At 43.0% G+C, this 11333-nt stretch overlaps 2 pseudogenes; both read left to right on the top strand.

Annotated features, from left to right (window-relative positions):
* Positions 1-2776: 2776 nt before the first annotated feature.
* Positions 2777-4590, top strand: LOC116819242 (olfactory receptor 6M1-like; annotated as a pseudogene).
* Positions 4591-10046: 5456 nt separating this feature from the next.
* Positions 10047-10816, top strand: LOC142046038 (olfactory receptor 6J1-like; annotated as a pseudogene).
* Positions 10817-11333: the final 517 nt, after the last annotated feature.

Below are 11333 nucleotides of genomic sequence, written 5' to 3'. Positions count from 1 at the left end.
CCAGACATGCCACCGCTCTCCGTTGGCCACCTTAAGCACCTGCTTGCTCCGCTGGTGCCTGAAGCCGACCCTGTCTACAACCTAGCCTGGAAAATGATCGCTCACTCTCACAGACCTTGGGAGACAGGCCATTCCTCGCTTACAGACAACCCCCCAACCTGAAGCAAATACTCACCAGCAACTATACACCATACCACAGAAACACCAACCCAGGAACCAATCCCTGTAGCAAATCTTGTTGCCTACTCTGTCCCCATATCTACTCCAGCAAAACCATCAGAGGACCCAAACCAACATGTGTAAGGTGAGAGGCAGCACCTTGCAATATAGAGGGGTTGCACCTCAATATATCAGGAGTGATGGGTAACTTGTTTGTACCTGTGTATAAGAATGAATCCCTGGGGGCAATGGAGTGTCCTCCCACTGACTGAGCTGCGTCCCTTATCAGGGAACACATATGTACTAGCAGAATTGTAGATATCTGATCTCGGGAGCTAGAGACTGTGTTTTGTTTGACAATAAACCTGGCCGGGTGCCTTCGTACCTTATTGGAGTCTGTGGTCATTGGGGGTTCTCTCGGGGTCTGCTGTGTTAGCTATCTGTGCACAGCCAGGACAGCAAACACAGGGAACAGAAACAAACAGCCAACTGTTATCAACATTGGATAGAGCAGAGCACCACACTGGTGACATCTGACAGCACAAATAACTATGCAGTGCAGTCAGTTATGGGATAAACTACCTCCAGGGTAAAATTCCTCCTAACCTCCAAGTGTAGACTTAGAGTAACTTCCAAACAAACTGGGTCATTTAACCATTGAGATTGTTAACAACTATGGTATGATCCTGCGCCATTCAAGTCAACAGGAGTTTTGAGTAGGGGTAGAATCAACATCTCTGTGCCAGCCCTATCTAGCTGGATGTCTGAGGCCCTCATTTTCAAAAGTGACTAGTGGTTTTTGGTGCTTTGGTTTATGGATTATTTATTTATTGTGTCCAACTTGAGACACATTGAAGGGGCTGGATGTTCAGAAAGGGGAGCACCCACCACTTTTTCAAATTATGTCCCTTTATGGATAATGAAAGATGAGCATTAGAACTAATTTTCTGCAAGGTCCAGTTGCAAAGTTGAGACTGAATTTGGATAAACAGTGCTCTTTATTTGTTCTGATTGCTTCAGAAGCTGGTGACATAAGGCACTTCAGGAAAAGTTGGTGGACTGTCTTCCCAAAAACTTTCAGCAACTAATTAGTTCCAAGACTTCCCCAATTCACAATGTTTTGTTTGTGTAGATGCCTCAAAGGGACACAGCTTGTCTTTTTGTCATTAAAACCTTTGTTTCTTGGTAATTAAATCTTCTGGGAATAAAGTTAAGGAAAGTTCATTTAGTTTGGCACTGGTTTTGAAGCTGGGAATTAACCTCTGATAACTTGTTTCTGCGATAGAAGATTAGAAGCTGCTGAAATTTCTTTTCTTTTCTTTTCCAGTGTGCCAACATTGAGATGAGTGGGCTTTTAGGCCAAGATTTTCTAAAATGGCTAATAACTTTGGATACTAGAGTGCCCAACTTGAGACACCTGATTTTTTAAAGGACAGATGTCTAGCACTTCTTAAAAGCAGCCTCTTTTTAAGGCATGTCTGTGTGGGCTGCCAGAAATTGGGGCATCCAGAGTCTCTAGTCAGTTTGTAAAATCTTTGCCCCTAAATTTTTTTTTCGTGACCTCTTTTCTTGTCCAGCTAAGAAGGACTATTCCATGAATCCAACTCTCCTGTTCCTTGCCCCCATATACCAAACGCCTTCCAAGACCAATTCAAAGACAGGGTCTAGCATTGGCAGGAGCTGTAGAAATACAGCAAGATTCTGACAGGTCAGCAATGGACCAGATCTTCGGCTGGTGCCAGATCTTCAGCTAGTGTAGATCAATCAAGACCTGATGATTTCCATTGAGCTCTGCTGATTAACACCAGCTGTGGATTGGATCCACTGACTTTAACGTCAAGTTACACTAGCTAAGGATCTGTCCTATTTACTTCAGTGAGGGGACAACTGATTTTCAGTAGTTGGGGATCTGACCCATTGACTTTGATGGAGCTATGCCAAGTTATCCCATTTTGAGGATCTGACTCATGAACCATCTATTGTCCAATATATCCAGCGCACTTTGTGTCTTTGGTGCACTATGCAATCTGTACCAGAAGCATTGGGTAACATGTACCTATTGATTTACCTGCCTTAAGTTGAGACCTTTTACATCACTTCCTGATATAGGAAAGGGGCAACATTTAGATGGGGCACCAAAAATGAATACCATAACTTTGGTAAATAGCATGTATGATGGTGACTCAGCCACTACTTACTCAAATGCCCTGAAGCAGCACTAGGGGGGTTTTGTGTTTCTGGACAGTGTGCATGACTTAGTACGTGCTTTCCCCTCACAGTCATGCTGAGCCCAGTACCCCAGCATGGTGCTAGGGGTGCGTTGTGCAAGGAATGGTATGGGGTTCAATAGATGATGCTCTCCCCTTACGTCAGTGCTGACCCCAATGCCCCAGGGTGTGCTGGGGGAATTGTGCTCCAGGGAGCAGATGGATGCTCTCACCACCAAAGCCAGTGCTGAGTACAGTTCAAGGAAGGGCTGTGTTTTCAGAGTGTTGTTGTCCCAAAGACATTAGCCTATCTGAATTGAATTTATATGGTGCAGGTTTATGGTTCCCTAGGTACTCAGCAGTATGAATTTAAATAACCACCTTCACTCCCTGTTTGTGATATTCTGCGAATGGAGATGAACACTTTGGATGTAACAAAGGTAAGGCACTAGGAATCAAGAGGAAAATATAAAATAACAAAGAGGCACTTTCCCCCCCACATATGTGTAAAGAATCTCGGGAATAGGAAGATGGTAGACAAACTTGGATGCACAGACACAGAGACAGATTTCCATGGAAGTCAGAAGCCAAGGCCTCAATCACATTACACCTATGGCATAAGGTAAAACATTCCAAAATTTGTTTCTATGCATGATTTTTTGAAGAGCATTGAAGAGTGAAAGGGATTGAAATGCATAATTCTATCTGTCTCTACCTCCCTCACTCAGTCTCCTCTATTTATCTATCCCCATGCAGACCCATCTATGTATGTGTGTTTCTGTCTGATTATTCATGTGTGTATAGATACTTTTGGATATCTATGTACCAATGTATCAGACAAAACTGAAACTGCATAAAACATGTCTGACACTAATAGAACGTATCTTCGCTTTTAGATCTTTCTTTCATTGTGCTAAACTGGGAAGCAGTTATGTGGCCACCATAGGACCCATGAGAGGTTGATTGCATTGTTGGTTTTCTGATCCCCCCAGAGACAGCCTAGCAAAAAGTTTAGAATGAAGGTTTATGTTCAATTGAACCTTGTAAATACTAATAATTTTTTCTGCAGTTGTGGTTAATAGAATGTAAAATTTCAATAGGGATTTAAAAATAGATTTTTTTCCCAGAAAATCTATATTTTTGAAAAATGTCAAGATTTTGTCACCTTTTTAAAGTGTCATAAATTTTTATGAGCTCTGTAACTGGCCAGAAAATCCCTAGAAACAGTTATTTAGTTTGTTTGTATTCTTATTTTTATTTTATTTTATTAAAATCAATTTTGTCAAAAACTTGACATTCGGGCTTTTTCAATTTCCTCTATTCTGCAGGCAAAAGCTGAAATAAGAACAAACAATCAGAGCAATGTGGTGATGGAGTTTGTTCTTCTGGGCTTCTCGCTGTCACAGCCCATGGAGCTCCTGGTTTTCATACTGCTACTGGTCATCTTTGCCTTAACTCTAATGGGGAACATGCCATTATCACCCTTGTGTATGTGGATCTCCGCCTCCACACCCCCATGTACTTCTTCCTCTGCAACCTCTCCTCCTGGAGATACTCTTTATCCTCTCCATCATTCCAAAGATGCTGGTGAACCTGCTCTCCCAGGCCAAAGCCATTCCTTCCGGGGCTGCATTACCCAGTGTTACTTCTACTTCTTCCTGGGCACTGTGGATTTCATCCTCATTGCCATCATGTCCTTCGACCGCTACATGGCCATCTGCACCCGCTCCACTACCCTGTCATCATGAGTGGGCATGTTTGTGTCTTTCTTGTCATGGGTTGTTGGTTGGTTGGGTTTCTTCACCCTTTGCCCACTTATTTTGCTGTGCCAACTTCCTTTCTGTGGCCCAATGTGATAAATCATTTCTTCTGTAACTATGCCCCACTAGTGAGGCTATCCTGCGTCAACACACGCTTCCTCCTCATGATCGAGTATGTCCTTTCCTCGGTGGTTCTGCTCACATCCTTGTCTTTTACTACAGTGTCCTACCTTTACATCATCGCCACAGTCTTGCATATCCCCTCAGCCACAGGCAGGTGAAAAGCCTTTTCCACCTGCACCTCCCACATCACAGTAGCCTTTATCTACTACGGCAGTACCATCTTCATGTATGCTAGGCCCCCCAGTCAGGGCCACTCCCTGGACCTCCAGAAGGTGGTGGCTGTGTTCAACGTCATAGTGAGCCCTTTATTAAATCCTTTCATTTATGCCTTAAGGAACTAGAAGGTCAAAGAGGCCCTCAAGGAATACTTTACTAGAAAGAGCTCTGTTCTGCAACCAGAGCCTTGATACAGACACTTCTTCATCTCAATCATGAATTGCTGATTTTATCCATTGAGTGTCATTGTTATTTAGTGGAGTGAAAGCTTGACTTAGTGTCAGGATTCCTGGGTTCTATTCCTAGACCTGCTGTGTGACCTTAGCAGAGTCTGTTTCCCCTCCCACCCTTTTTTCATTTAAGTTGGGATTTTCCAAACATTTAAGTAATTTAAAAGCTCAAGTCCCAACTCCTCAATCAATCCATTGCTTTTGCCATCCCCACTCTTACACTATAAGCTCTCCAGGGTAAGAATTGTCTCTTGTCACCATCTGTTTAGATAGTGCCTAGCACAATGGGGTCCCAATCTCTGTTTACAGGCACTCATGTAGCATAAATAAAAAGCGTTCCTGGGAATTTCAAAGGGGTCTAAGAGAGTTAGACACTCACCTTCTATTAAATTACAGTGAGATTTGATGGTGAGGGACCATTGATTTTAATGGGTGCTAGGAATGTAGATGCTTTTGAAAATCCCAGTGCCTAAATACCTTTGAAAATATGGCCCTGGGTGCCTAACTCTCAATGATTTCAATGGAAGATAGGCAACTAGGCACTTTTCAAAATCCCACTAAGTGTCCATCTACATGTTTAGGTGCCTAAATAGCATTAAAAATCTGGCCCAACTCTTAGGCTCCATTTCAAATCCCAAATAATCAGTGTCTCAGTATTAATAGTCAGATTGAGCTCTTCATCACAGATTCATAGATTCTAAAAGGTTCATTGTAAAACTCTTCTCTGGCCACCTGAATAACACAGCTCATAGCACTTCTCCATAATAATTCCTAATCCAGATCTTTTAGAAAAACATTCAATGTTCATTAAAAATGGTTAGTGATGGAGAATACACCACGACCCTTAGTAAATTGTTCCAATGGTTAATTACTCTCCCCGTTAAGAATTCATATCTTATTTCCAGTTTGAGTTTGTCCAGCTTCAACTTCCAGCCATTTGATCATGTTAAACCTTCCTCCTGCAGATTGAAGAGCCCATTATTAAATATTTGTTTCACATGTAGCTACTTATAGACTGTGATCAAGTCACCCCTTAACCTTCTTTTTGTTAAACTAAATAGACTGAACTCCTTTAGTCTATCACTATAAGGCTTTTTTTCCCCCTAGTCATTTGTAATCATTCTTGTGACTCTTCTCTGAATCCTCTCCAACTTAGCAGCATCTGTCTTGAATTCTGGGCACCAGAACTGGACACTATATTCCAACTTCAGTTGCATCAGCACCAAATACAGAGGTAAAATAGCCTCTATTCTCCTACTCAGATTTCCCTTTCTATGCAATCCCAGGATCACATTAGCTCTTTTGGCCACAGCATCACACTGGGAATTCATGTTCAGCTGATTATCACACCATTATCCATTATTCACGTGAGTAAGAGTATCCCAGATCCGCCTGATATGATTCTAACACCTTCCTCTGAGCATGTGACACTGGCCACTGTCAGAGAGAGGATACTGAGCTGGATGGACCCTGGATCTAAGTCTTTGTAACAATTCCTATCTTGGTATGAGGCTGTAGTGTGCATTGAATCAACGGCTGAATCTTTTAAAAATCACAAAAGTTCCCAAGGTTTTGGAACAAACCCCTCAAACATCTGTGTCTTGTCGAGAGGGGCATCAGTCATTGTGGTTTTGACGTCTCTGAATTCAATTTTTTTTAACCTCTTTCAGCAAAATACTTTGCTATTTTGATCTTTTATCCTGATTCAGGGAAAACCCAACAATTGAAAGATCAGAATTTCCTATGGGATGGGAACTCCATTCTCCGCCAGCTCTAGTAAAGATGTATTGGCCTGTTCAATGCCCTATGTGAAAATGAGGATGCATTTTCAAAGGAACCTAAGGGAGTTAGGTACATAGATCCCAATGATATTCAAAGAGAGTTGGTGGTGGATTTTCAAAAAAGCCTAGCAGGTTTTAGCCATTGCTTTAAACACATTCTGCAGCCTCCAACCAATATTTGAATTGTGCCCACAATTCAAGAAGAATGTTGCTAAATTGGAGATGGTTCAGAGAAGAGCCAGGAGAGTGATTAAAGGATGAGAAAAACATGCCTTATAGCAGAGGTGGGCAAATTTATGGCCCCCCATGGACCACATCCGGCCTGCGGGACCATCCTGCCCAGCCCTTGAGCTCCGGCCAGGGAGGCTGGCCCCAGCCCCCCACTTGCTTTTCCCCCTCCCCTGCGGCCATGCTGCCGTTCGGCAGCATTCTTGTCGGGCAGGATTGCACACTCCTGTCGAGCAGCACGGCGGTGTGTGGTTCTGGCCGGGTGGCGCAGCTGCCAGACATGCTGCTCTGAGTGGCAGCATGGTAAGGGGCTGGGTCGGACAGTTGGATACGTGGTCGGAGTTCCAAGGGGCAGTCCAGGACAGGGAGAAGGGTGCAGTTGGATGGGGTGGAGGTTCTAGAGGGCAGTCAGAGGATGGTGGGGTTGGATAAGTGTGAGAGTCATGGGGGGCCTGTTAGGGATAGGGGGTGGATAGGGGTCAGAACAGTCAGAGGACTGGAAGTGGAGGGGTTGGATAGGGGTGGGGTTCTGGGGTGGTTAGTGCGTGCCGGGGTCCAGGAGAGGGCAGTTAAGGGACAAGGAGCAGGGGGATTGGATGGATGGGGTTCTGAGGGGGGCAGTCAGGGGTGGGAAGTGGGAGGGGTCGCATGGGGGGCAGGGGCAGGCAGGCTGTTTGGGGAGGCACAGCCTTCCTACCTGGCCTCCATACAGTTTTGCAACCACAATGTGGCCCGTTGGGTAAAAATTTTTCCCACCCTGTCTTATAATGACAGATTCAAAGAGCTCTATCTATTTAACTTAACCAAGAGATGGTTAAGGGGTGACTTGATTACAATCTATAAGTACCTTCATGGGAACAAATTTTTAATAATGGGCTCTTCACTGTAACAGAGAAAGGTCTTTAATGATTCAATGGCTAGAAGTTGAAGCTAGACAAATTCAGACTGAAAATAAGGCTTACATTTTTAACAGCAAAAGTAATTAACCATTAAAACAATATTACCAAGGGTCATAGTGGATTGTCCATGACAGACAATTTTTAAATCAAACTGGGTGTATTTCCTAAAGATCAGCTCTAGGAATTATGTTGGGGAAGTTCTATGGCCTGTGTTATACAGGAGGTCAGACTAGATGATCACAATGGTCCCTTCTGGCCTTGGAATCTGTGAAAAAGAACCCAAGACATTTTTGAAACTATGAATGAATCTTATAAGTCACATTTTTAAAATGTTTAGACACCTAGTGAAATTTTGGAGAAGCAACTAGGAACCTAAAGCCCATTGAAATCAATGGGAGTTGGATACTTAGTTACTTTTGAAAATCCCACTAGACCCTAAATAGTTTTAAATATCTGGCCTTCACCTTAGTTTGAAAATTGTACCCCAATTCTTTTAAATCATCCTGGAGAACGACTTCAGCAGAGCTACATCAAGGATTAATTCAGATCTTTTAAACAATCCTTTATTCAAATTAAAATTAAAAGAAAAAAGTTTCAGATGAGAGAAAGTTAAAGAAAGGTCAAATATAAAAGGCCGACAAGGATCATCAAAAGCATATTTGTAGGAAACTTTAGTTTAGTCAATGCCCCTTAATGGTGACCTACAGCCCCCAATCCCAGCTCTGCCAATGTCCCCGCATACCAACCCAGAGTCCACTACAGTCCCAGTTCTGGGCTTTCCCACACATTTGCCAATGCCCTTCAGTCCCAACCCATAGTAGAATTAATTACATTCACTAATCATTTTAATCAGTTTGTGATCCTGAATAGAAGATGTAGAAATGTGTAAAAAGAAGTTTCTGAATAAAGACAATCCAATAATAATAACAAGAACATTCCATTTTATTCTGCTCTTTGATTATTTTCTCTACATTTAGTCTCTGAGAATCTGTCTGTGACACATTCATCTGTAGGGATCGTGGGTGTTTTTACCTGCAAGCACTGACTTGATCACACAAGCTCAATATCCATTAGTTCCTGGCAATAGAAGCAGAGTTTTTGTGTAAGAGACACACTAATGCTGAGTAGATCTCTCCCTCTGTTTCTGTCCTGTCTCTATCTCTCTCTTTCCTAGCCTATCTATCTATCTATCTATCTATCTATCTATCTATCTTCTATCACCAGGAAACCATCAAAAATATCCAACACTACCCTGCTAATATTGCAAAGTATGTGGAGTGCTATTCTCATGTCTGTAGGAACATAGGAATTGCCAGCCTGGAAGAGGCCATAGTTCCGCATAGCCCAGTTTCCTGTCTCTAGCAGTGGACAGCATCAGCTGCTTCAGAAGAAAGTGCAAGAAACCCTGAACTTGGAGATTATGGACTAACCTTCCATAGTGTATGTATCTCCCTTACTTCCTTCAGGTAGGGGTTATTTCATACCCGAAGCACAAGTATTTGTGGCTGAGATTCTGATAGATAGATAGATAGATATCATGGTGTAATTACCATCCTTTTATTTAGAGGGCTCTGTATAGTTACACTTGCTTATCACAAAGACCACAATATATTAATGGTTCTTTCACCTGCTCTCCTCCCCAAACTCTCCATTCCTTCTTGGTCTTAAGGATTCCTGTCTTGTGTTCAGTTGCCGCAGCCCTTGGTGACAGACTACACTGGCACAAGACATCTCTGTCCATGCCTTTGACTGACACCTGGAGAGGGTTGAATGTGCAGAAACTCCCTACGCTTCAGCACCTCTTCTAGGAGGTTGATGATTTCTCATCTCATTGGTGCTGCCTGCATGAACATACCTGTGTAATTTTCACTTCTTAAAAGTGAATCTTGGACAACTTAAAATCAATACCTTCTCTGACTAGGTCCTGTCCATCCTAACAAACTCCCATCATTTCCCAGAGTAGAATTCTCCCCTGGACATCTTTTTTTCAAGTCTTTGGTTTCAGGTCAGCCTCCGAGTGTTCTAGTTCATTCATTCTGATATCAAGGTGAGTCTACATCAACATTTCCACAAAGGGATGTCATCTGGAGGAAATGCAACAGTCTTGGCTCTTTAGGCATTATGGTAACCGAATTCTGATTTGCATGTTCTCTCTTCTTCGGTTTAGGTTTTAAGATTATGTCTTCAGTCTAACTTGATGCAGTTTATGCAGTAGCCTTCCAGATAGATGTCGGATTTCCCCCTAAGCATAACTCCATCTTTCTCATCCTTTCGCTTTTATCTACAGTTGACAGGCTTCATTCATTTTCTTTCTTTGTAGTACTCTGAAACATGTGGATGACAGTCTGGCTTGTTAAAATATTAGCCTATTTAATTTTTGACAGTACTGAATTTGAATTCATTTTCTTCCCAGCCTACTTGAAACAGCAGATCTGACATGCTGATGGGCAACCACAGCACCAAGGTCAATGAGTTCATCCTGTTGAGTTTTTCTGTGATCTAGGAGCTGAAGATCATCTTCTTCATGGTGCTGCTGTAGATTACTAAATCTGCATAGTGACAATCACTGGGAATGTGGTCATCATCACACACACCTGGGCTGACCACCACCTCCATAGTCCCATGTACTATTTCCTCTCCAATCTCTCCTTCCTTGATATCATGATTGAAACATCCATTGTCCCAAAGATGATGAGGGACTTACTTTCACAGCAAAAGACCATCTCAGTCTCTGGCTGCATTGCCCAGTGCTACTTCTACTTCTTTTTCGGCACTACTGAATTTATCCTCTTGGCCCTTATGTCAGTGGACTGCTACATGGCCATCTACACCCCACTGCGCTACTCCACCATCACGAGCCCACGGATGTCTGTTCAGCTGGTGGTGGTGTCGTGGGTTGGAGGCTTCTTTTCTGTCCTTTCCCCCATCATCATCATCATCATCATCATCATCTCCCAGCTGCCCTTCTGTGGCCCTCACATCATTGATCACTTCTTCTGTGACACTGAGCCATTGATCAAGCTCTCCTGTGCCGACACTAGCCTGCTAGAGCTTATAGAGTTTTCCCCCTCCTCTGTGGTACTGCTGAGCTTGCTGATGCTCACTGTGGTGTCCTAACTATACATCATTGCCACTATCCTCTGCATTCCCTCCACAGGCAGCAAAAAGACCTCCACCTGTTTCAAGTTTTTTTTCCCCACTCTGAACTTTAGGGTACAGATGTTGGGGACCTGCATGGACCCTTCTAAGCTTAATTACTAGCTTATCTCTGGTAACTCTGCCATCATCCAGAATTTAGTGTCTGGAACACTTTCTGTCCACCCAAAACCTTCCCCTCCCTGGGCAGCCTTGAAAGACTTCACCAATTCCCTGGTGAACACAGATCCATACCCCTTGGATCCTAAAACAAGGAGAAATTAACCATCCCCCCTACTTTCCCCCCACCAATCCCTGATGAGTCCAGACCCAATCCCCTTGGATCTTAAATCAGGGAAAAATCAATCAGGTTCTTAAAAAAGGAAGCTTTTAATTAAAGAAAGAAAGGTAAAAATCATCTCTGTAAAATCAGAATGGAAAATACTTTACAGGGTACTCATATTCATAGAGCCCAGAGGAAACCCCCTCTAGCCTTAGGTTCAAAGTTACAGCAAGCAGAGATAAAATCCTCCCAGCAAAAAAGGGACATTTGCAAGTTGAGAAAACAAAAATAAAACTAATCCGCCTTGCCTGG

This window comes from Chelonoidis abingdonii, unplaced genomic scaffold (genome assembly GCF_003597395.2).
Source record: "Chelonoidis abingdonii isolate Lonesome George unplaced genomic scaffold, CheloAbing_2.0 scaffold0616, whole genome shotgun sequence".
Taxonomy (NCBI): Eukaryota; Metazoa; Chordata; order Testudines; family Testudinidae; genus Chelonoidis; species Chelonoidis abingdonii.
This window is presented reverse-complemented; position numbering and strand designations above follow the sequence as displayed.